This window comes from Phoxinus phoxinus, assembly GCF_949152265.1.
Source record: "Phoxinus phoxinus genome assembly, chromosome: 4".
Lineage (NCBI taxonomy): Eukaryota > Metazoa > Chordata > Actinopteri > Cypriniformes > Leuciscidae > Phoxinus > Phoxinus phoxinus.
In genome coordinates, this window is record NC_136879.1 from 16572890 (window position 1) to 16582946 (window position 10057).

A 10057-nucleotide genomic window follows, 5' to 3' on the forward strand; every position below is an offset into this window, starting at 1 on the left:
TTTCTAAAATCGCTTTTACGCATCACTATTTTACCTTCAGTAGGGAAATTAGATGTTAATAAATTGCAAATAAATTAAACTTAACTTCCTTTATTTAACCAGGGTTACACTAGCTCAGATAAGCTAGTCACCACTGTAGCAGTTCTTTGATAGTGTTCACACCGCTAAAGGTGCCTTTATACCCTGTTTTGTTGACTTACAAGTCATTTGATTGAGAGAGAGTATTTATCTTCTTGTTTTCATATGTAAAATAAGGGTGATTTAGTTCATTTAATTGCCAATATACATGTTTGATATGTATATGAGGAGCAGAAGTTCATCTTAACCTTTAAAAAATTATAAATATACACTCTAAAAAATGCTGTGTTGTTTCAACCCAATTTTGGGTAAAATATGGACAAACCCAAACATTGGGTTGAAAATGTAATGTAAAAATTGAACCCAACGGCTGGGTTTGTCCATATTTTACCCAAAATTGGGTTGAAACAACCCAGCATTTTTTAGAGTGTATTAAAATGTAATGCATAAATAGATTTAAAAGATTAAAAACATAAATATCCAGTTTCATTTTATTTCTATACTGTGAGATGGAAGTACATGATTGATTGTTGTTCATTGGAACTGATGTTATGTGGTGTGATGTGTACCTATTCATTTACAAGGCAAGGCAAGTTTATTCATATAGCACATTTTATACACATTGGTAATTCAAAGTGCTTTACATAGAAGAAATTGAAATAATTACATACATAATAAAATAAATAAGAATAATTAAAACAGTTTAGAAAATAAAATACAGTGCAAACAGTCAGACGAACAGTGGCACAGTGCTCATTCAGTAAATGCAAAGCTAAGCAGTGGTAATTCAAAGTGCTTTACATAGAAGAAATTAAAATAATCAAAAGAAATAAGAATAATTAAAACCCTATCTGAGATGGAAGTGATTGAGCAGGTTTGCGGTGCCACTGGACCTACAATCCAGGGACGTCCTCTGCTGGGGTGGTGTCCCCCACAGAGCACGTTTCACTTTTGCTGTTTTAAACAAACAGCGAACCTCTATACTCTCCGTAGTATAGATAATCTTCACTCGCCTCGTCGGAGTGAAGCTCTCCCGTTCCCCTTCAAAATCTCTTCCAATCAGACAGCCCTAAAAAATAATAAAATCTTCCTGAATCACAGTTTGGAAAATAAAATAATAAAATACAGTGCAAACAGTCGGACATATTTTACATCAACCGGTATCTTTCTTTTAAAAGGATATTCTTACGACTTACACATGTATCAACTTTCTTTTCTCTTTCAATCTTCTTACGACTTCCATCTATCAACTTTCTTTTCTCTTTCAATCTTCTTACCATCTATCAACTTTCTTTTCTCTTTCAATCTTCTTACGACTTCCATCTATCAACTTTCTTTTCTCTTTCAATCTTCTTACCATCTATCAACTTTCTTTTCTCTTTCAATCTTCTTACGACTTACGACTTCCATCTATCAACTTTCTTTTCTCTTTCAATCTTCTTACCATCTATCAACTTTCTTTTCTCTTTCAATCTTCTTACGACTTCCATCTATCAACTTTCTTTTCTCTTTCAATCTTCTTACGACTTCCATCTATCAACTTTCTTTTCTCTTTCAATGACTTGCACATTCTTTTCACTTTCCTTAGCCCTGCATTCACATTCTTAGTTCTTTCTCAGACGAAAACTTTAATATCGTCATTCAAATACTGTTCTACAATGCTCATTCAGTAAATGCAAAGCTAAACAGATGTGTTTTGAGTCTGGATTTGAATGTGGCTACTGTAGGAGCACACCTGATCTCTTCTGGAAGCTGGTTCCAGCTGCGGCTGGCATAATATCTAAAAGCGGACTCTCCTTGCTTTGAGTGAACCCTTGGTATTTCTAGTTGATGTGATCCTAATGATCTGAGTGATCTGTTGGGTTTATATTCAGTGAGCATATCTGCAATGTATTGAGGTCCTAGGCCATTAAATGATTTATATACCAGTAATAATACTTTAAAATCAATCCTAAATGTGACTGGCAGCCAGTGTAAAGACCTGAGTGAGGACTGGTGTGATGTGTTAAAATTTTCTGGTTCTGCTCAGGATCCTTGCGGCAGCTTTCTGTACGAGCTGCAACTGTCTTATGGTCTTTTTGGGAAGGCCAGTGAGGAGTCCATTACAATAATCCACCCTGCTGGTGATGAAAGCATGCACAAGTTTTTCTAAGTCCTGACTGGAAACAAAGCATCTAATTCTTGCAATATTTTTTAGATGATAGTATGCTGATTTAGTTATTGCTTTGACGTGACTACTGAAGCTAAGGTCTAACTCTAAAGACACCCCAAGATTCTCCGCATGTCATGGATGTCCACTCAGACTTATGGTCTCCTATACTCACATAATAACCTCTCGCTTCTAAGTATGACCTGAACCATTTTAGGACTATCCCAGAAAGCCCCACCCAGTTTTCCAGTCTGTCCAGAAGTATGTTGTGATCAACAGTGTCAAAAGCAGCACTGAGGTCGAGTAGTACCAGCACTGATAATTTGCCTGTATCAGTATAAGCGAATATTGTTAATTATCTTTATGAGCGCTGTCTCTCTGCTGTGATGTGATCGGAAACCAGATTGAAAATTGTCAAAGTATCCATTCGAGCTTAAGAATTTGTTCAGCTGATTGAAAACAACTTTTTCAATGATCTTGCCAATGAAAGGAAGATTTGAGATCGGTCTATAATTGCTTAATATAGTCTTATCCAGATTGCTCTTTTTCAGGAGGGGTTTGACAACTGCAGTTTTCAGGGAGTTTGGAAAACTTCCAGAGAGAAGTGAGGCATTTACCACTTCTAGGAGATCTGCTTCTAAACAGTTTAACACACTTTTGAAAAAAAATGTGGGAAGAGCGTCAATGGCGCAGGTTGATGTTTTAAGGTGCTGTACGGTTTCTTCTAAAATTTTGCCATCAATTTCTTTGAAATCAGACATAGTAACTACTTTCTCAGGTTGTGGTCTGATCTGTCTGACCCCAGTGCAACTCAAGGATGTGCTGATCACCTTTCTGATATTATTGATTTTCTCAGAGAAGAAAGAAGCAAACTCACTGCACTTGCTGTCTGAGAGCATTTCACTGGGAATCTGGCTCGGGGGGTTTGTTAATCTCTCTACAGTAGCAAAAAGAGTGCGTGTGTTGTTTAAGTTGCTGTTTATGATATTTGAGAAGAAAGTCTGTCTAGCTTTGCCTAGTTCCATATTGAAAGCATGGCTGGTGTTATATGTTGTAGATGTTATAGTGGACTACAAGTTTTGTCTTCCGCCACATGCGCTCTGCTTTTCTGCATTGTCTTTTCATATTTTGCACTGCTGTTGAGTTTCTCCAAGGTGCCTTTTGTCTACCATTCTTCCTGACCTTCACAGGAGCAATATCATCAATTACACTTTTTACTTTTGAGTTAAAAGAATCAAGGAGAAAATCAACAGAGTCAGCAGATATGCTTGGTGTTGAAGATATAGCCTTCATAAATAGTACACTAGTGTTCTCACTTAAGCATCTCTTCTTGACAGACACAGATCTAGCTTCAATGGCAGGAGAGATCAATATATCAAAGAAAATACAGAAATGATCAGTGCTACATCCTTAATAACAATCGATGAAATGTTTAGACCCTTACTGATAAGTAAATCTAGAGTGTGTCCACGATTGTGTGTCGGTCCATGTACATGCTGAGTCAGATCAAAAGTTTTCAAAACAGTTTTGATTTCTTTTGCCATATTGTTTTCTGCATTATCCATGTGAATGTTAAAATCTCCAGCAATAGCAAAACAGTCAAACTCTGAGGAAATGGTTGATAACAGTTCTGTAAAGTCCTCAGCAAAGGCTGAAGAGTATTTTGGAGGCCTATAAACAATAATAAATAAAATGTGTGGAGCACCTTTTAACACAATACCCAGATATTCGAAAGACGGGTAATTACCAAATGATATTTGCTTACATTGATAGACATCTTTAAAAAGAGAAGCTACTCCCCCACCTCTCCTACCCGCTCTGCAGACACTCATAAAAGTAAAGTTAGGAGGGGATGTTTCATTGAGGACAGTTGCACTGCAGTTGTCTTCTAGCCAAGTTACATTTAGAAACATAAAATCCAGGTTGTATGTGGTTATTAAGTCATTGACTAGAAGTGATTTATTTTTAAGTGAGCAGATGTTTAAAAGTGCTAACTTAACAGTCTTACTTTTTGTCCGCGCAGCAGTCTTAGTTTGGCGTGTAATAGGCACCAGATTAGATGGGTTTGCTGTATGGCTTTTGAAGGCCTTAGACTTTCTATCATGTAATCGAACAGCAATAGAGAAAGATACAGGCACACAGGGTTCCCGCTTGTTCTGTAAACATTTGAGAAAGTTACTGTTATCATAGCGGGGACCCGGCACATATCAATGAGAGCTGGTATCAGTTGTTTTTGGTTCACCTCGAGCAGAAGGAGTAGGGTGTGAGACCTGTCGTTGTGGCAGAGCCCGAAGAACTCTTGCAGGAGGAGGGGGAGGGCGAACTGGGCCCGCAGGCTTTGGTGGTTGTGAGGCCTGCCGTGTTTCGGTTGATATCTGGGGGCTTGCAAAAGAGTGGGATAGTTTGGTTCCAGCGTACACCAGCTTTTCCATTTTCTCTGAGAAGCCCAGAAGTGGAGATGGTGGAGATAGAGATAGCGTGTCTGGTGAGAGGGGCTGTTGTTGTTCTCGTGTTATCGGATGCTGTAATATGCTGTCCTGGTTTCCCTGGCTGTTTTCCAGGAAGTCGTCCTTGGGTGTTGAATCTTGGAGCAGTTCTAGTATGTCACAGTCTGTCTGTGGCGAGCTCTGTGGGCAGGGCTCAGCCATGAGCAGAAGTTGTTGTGGCTGAGTGGTGTTATCATTGTCCTTGTGTGACGTGTCAACCGCATGTCCATTCAGGTGCTGGAGTGAAGTCCTGTGGTCATTCATACAGTGTACAGGTGTGTGTGTGCCATTCAGGTTGAATGGATTGGCACACACTGCAGAAGGATGGTTGAGGGAGAAGTAGATATTGTCCTTTAGCACTCTTGAACCAAGTTTGTTTGGGTGGAGGCCGTCCTGTTGGAACAGTTGCCTCTGACTCCAGAAAATATTTAAGTTGTCAATGAAGTTCACTCCTTTTATATTGCAGGTTTTTTGGAGCCATGTATTAAGCCCAAGCAACCGTGAAAACCTGTTTGTTCCTCTTGCTGGGAGTGGTCCACTGATGAATGTTTGTACTTTCAATCTTTTAAGTGTTTCAAAAAGTTCATTAAAATTCTTCTTGAGGAGTTCTGACTGCTCTTTATGAATATCATTTTTCCCCACATGAATGATGAGTCGATTTGCAGTCTTATGTTTCATCAGAATGTTCTCAAGTTCCCTGTTTACATCAGAAGTTGTTGCTTGCGGAAGGCAGCACGTAGTTGTATTCCTGCTACTAATGTTTCTGATTATGGAGTCACCCACTATCAGAGTCCTGTGCTCGGCTGCTCTCTGAGATGAGTGCCGCTGTCTGCTCGACCTTGAGCGCAAGTTAGCATCAGTGTTAGCTACTGGCTTATTCAGTCTGTGTTCGATCACATTCATCACATTTGGGGATTCCCCATTTACATTCATTAATACTTCAAATCTGTTCTCAAGATGTATAGGCGGTGGTAGGAGACCAGTGTTTGCAATCCTTGTCAGAGCCGTATCTGGGGTAGAGGATGCTACTGCGGCGATATGTGATACTCGTGACAATCTGATGTCTCGAGTGCCTTTTGGTCTCGCTCCCTGTGTGTGCCATCGATTTGTAAGTCGATCGGCTTGTTTCTCTAGACTCAGTATAGCCTGTTGAGGAGCAGTAGATTCATGAAACTCACCGGCTGTATGCTGAGGGCGTCCATGACGGAGCTCTGTTGTGTGTTCCGTCTGGTTTGGTCGTCCCGCAAATAACTTTGTTTCAAGAACTGCAATCCTTTGTAAAAGTCTGTGGCAATTGCTGCAGCAAGTAGATTCCAGAAGAGGCATTTTCTCTTATCCTTATGCAGTTGTGTTTTCTCTTCCCCGGAATGTAAGCTTTCAGTGGGAGGCTGGTCGAGTAAAATAATTCAGCTTTTTTGTTGTAATCCAAGCGTTTGAGCACTGTGCTGATTTGCTGAAGTTGAAATTAGTTGATAAAAGAAGATAAAATATAAAAATATAAAAGCGATAGAGCAAAGCGCGGAGCAGTAAGCAAGAGCGTCCGAACAGTAGCTGAGCAGGAAGGAACAACTGTTCCATACATGAAGATTATGTGTATCATACATGATGATTATAGTATTTATATCCTTTACAATTGGTTATATTTGATTTGACATTTGAATGGAGAAAAGTTGATTAGATTTGAACTGAAATGAGGCAATAGTAACTAATGCATTTTGTAATGCATGTATAGATTGGTTTTTAGAAAGGGATAAACCATCTGATTCTGACCCTGGTGGTCAGTGGCGAGCCAACCCCAGAAGTGAACGGACCGAGAGCCTGGTGTGGCCAGCCGTGGCATCTTTGAAACCATCATCATCCTGTGCCTTCATTTCAGTGCAGATAAGAACACACGTAAACCTACCCGGGTAGTGAAAAGAACATACATACTGCAAGAAACACACACACACCAAGAACTTTTCATGGACTCTTTATTTGAAGTTATTTATTTTGGGTTTATTGTGCGCTGTGCACTCAGGAAGCCGGCTTAGAGGAATTTACAGCAGGGAATGTAAATAACTGTCTTTAATTTTGTACAATACATTTGTCAAATTTCCCTGCTTTGTGTTGTCTGTTCTCTGCTGACTTTTTACTATTTCAAGCTCCATAGTCGTGCCTAGAGCTTCTGATATTAGCCCAGCTTTGATTCATGACTACTTAAATTAGTTATCGGTTACACTAACCTGAGACGCGGGTTACACATGGGTACAGAAAACTGAACACATCAATTCAGAAATTAAACAATATAATCAGTGAATGAAGAGGCCATGATTAGATTTTTTTTTTAAAGTCATCATGGAATAATGATTGAGTTACTGATACTCTCCATAATTTGGCCCAAAACATAAAGACATGATAAAAAGATATGAAAAGATTGAGCAGTTACTGCAGATCTGAGTGTCCTGTATAAATGCGGTTGATGTGCTATAATTCTGCTTCACTACCAGCCGCTGAACCTCAACAGTGTGACAATGAGCAAAGACAGTCAGCCAACAAATAAAGAAACAACAACGTTCATGAAGAGTGTCATAGGTCGGGGCGGGTCAAGCCAGACTGCACCCACCCCTGAAGACAGGGAACCACCTCGAGGAACGTGTCAAGGACCAGACAGACAAGGGAATAAAATAATGACAGTTTATTTTATTATATTAAAAATGGTAAATTGGATAAGTCCTAATTAAAATCTTCTTCTTGCCGCCAGGGGAGTTCAAGCGTCTCTGGACCTCCTGGAACAGGAGGAGGGGAACGGTCGTGGCGGGCCGGGAGCTCGTTGAAGGGGGATCAGGGGAAATCCTCACGCCGTCCAGGTAGGTCACTAGGTAAGTACTCCTCTAACGGGACTCAAGAGGGGGTCGCGGTCATACGAACCCCCTTCCGACTGGAACCAGGTAGGTATGCAGATGCGGGGGCGAGCGAGTCACTGATGTTACTCCAGAGGTAGGTACTCAGGTGTGGGGGCCAGCGAGTCACTTTTCTTCTTGAACAGGGCAGAGGCTTCCCATGGGGCGTGTGGAGACCACCAGGCGGGGAGGACACTTTGAGCGGAACGCTCCACTTTAGCTGTTCACCGGAACAATACAGCAAGGTATTAACTGTTCAACAGCATACGAAGCATTCAGCTGCAATACCTTCTCTCTTTCTGAACAGGGCAGAGGCTTCCCATAGGGCGTGTGGAGACCACCAGACGGGGAGGACACTTTGAGCGGAACGCTCCACTTGGCTGGGCACTGGAACAAACACAGCACGGTTCTAACAGTTCAACGATATATGAAGCACTCAGCATTAACGGAGCCGGGTCTTCTCAAAGCAGGAAGTTGGGCGCCTGTTTATCAAAACCCCTCTTTAGAGACAGCGGGTGGAAGACTGTAGGAGGAGAGTGCACGGCAGACTTCTATTACTTCTCCACACAATAATTTCACTTCACAAAACGTGTGAATCATCACTTCAGGCACTGCAATTCCACTCGCACACCGTGCATTCGGGCCAGAACTCACCCACCGGTCTTTCTCCCACCAGATCGGATCTCGTCTTTGGCCAGGGCTTGACTTCGCTCCAGGAAAAGCAGAAGAACGGTGCAGCGATTATCACATTCGGCAAGGAGAGGACAGAAGTTGGAGACAGATCAACAATTCACTCGGTGTAATAGTTCACTCGTGCCACACACTTTCCAAACTCTCAACACCACTTCAGTGTTAGTGCATATAAACAACGGATCCAATATTCATCACTTGCGTCCTTCCCACTGCTGACGATATTCCTTAGGTCTTCGCTGAAAAATCCTTCACTCCTTTCTTTCTCTTTCTCAGCTTCAATCTTCACCGCTCCACAGCCCAGCCTCAACAAAAAGAACAACCCATTGACAACCACAGTATCTCACAGGAGGAGAACCACACCCTCAGTCTGCTTCCTCTCTGTTTTAAAGCCCCATGTAGCTGCGTGTCCCTCTCACAGCGCTCCCTGTAATCAATCCACACCTGCTGTCAATTGGGCAATTGGCCTTGCTGCCATGGCAACAGATTCACAGTGCATAGAATTGGATGTTCACTGGCAATTTCTCAATCTCGTTCTGATTTCCTCTTGTCACCCCATGACAAAGAGCATTTCCAGCATATCTCCTGTTTTATTTGTGTTTATGTTGAGTTTCTCAGGGAGAATCTGAGCTCTCTCGTTCCTGACTGAGTCCAGCTGTTTCAGTGGATGAGGAAGAGGATTATAAGAAGATGTTGATGAGGATGAATGAATGACACACACACACACACACACACACACACACACACACACACACACACACAAGCTATTGCTGGAGACAGTGCGCTCACCACACACACACACACACACACACACACACACACACACACACACACACGTAGTACCCTCACCGCCTGATGAGGGGAGATATATGCATTAAACACACAGGACACGGAGCTGCTGCTTCAATCATGAGAGAGTGTATTGTTTTTTTCTTTTCTTTTTTAACAACCATTCAAAACACTTTAAACACAATTCCACATGTCAATATCAGTCCTTCATTGACTACTGTGTCCACAACTTACACATATACTATAAAATAATATTCACTTATAACATATAATACATGACATTTTTCACGTGAATAAACTCTGACAATGTGTTCATCTGTAAGCAAAAAATAACTATTTGTAATACATTCTTAATATAAACACACTCACGTTCACAGTCATTTGGCCCTTACAACCTGCAATCATTGCTTAAAGGGACAATAAGTATCTTTTTAGGTATTTTATTATCTAAAATCAATATTTTTATTCATAAATATGTCCTCAATGGTGTACAAATACCTTGGCCAATTATCTGACTTATCCTTATAAATGAAGAATTTATTATCTTTATATACATGGGACGGGTAGGTCCACGGAGGCTTCCATGTAGTTCCGCCATCTTGCTATAAAACTATAATAGCAGAGAGGGACAAAAAGTACTAAGCCAACGCGTTTCCACAACGCGTTTTCGTTCAGAGCCAGCCAGTCACGTGACGTGACTGAAACCAGCAGAAACGCAGATGCAGAGCAGTGAGAGGCGCTTGAAACTGCACCGGCAAGTTTAAAAGTCTGGATTGCATTGTTATTATGGACCATATGCCGCGCCACAGGAGAAGAAAACATCGTCGTCAAAAATAGAACGTAAAAGGAAACGTGACCGTAGATTACAGAAAACAAGTGTAGCTAATGTGGCTAATTTTATATAGCTCTCCTTTTTCAAAAACAATCCATTAGCTCAAGTTGTGAATATTTTGCTACGTGCATAGAACTGTACAGACAATGAAAAT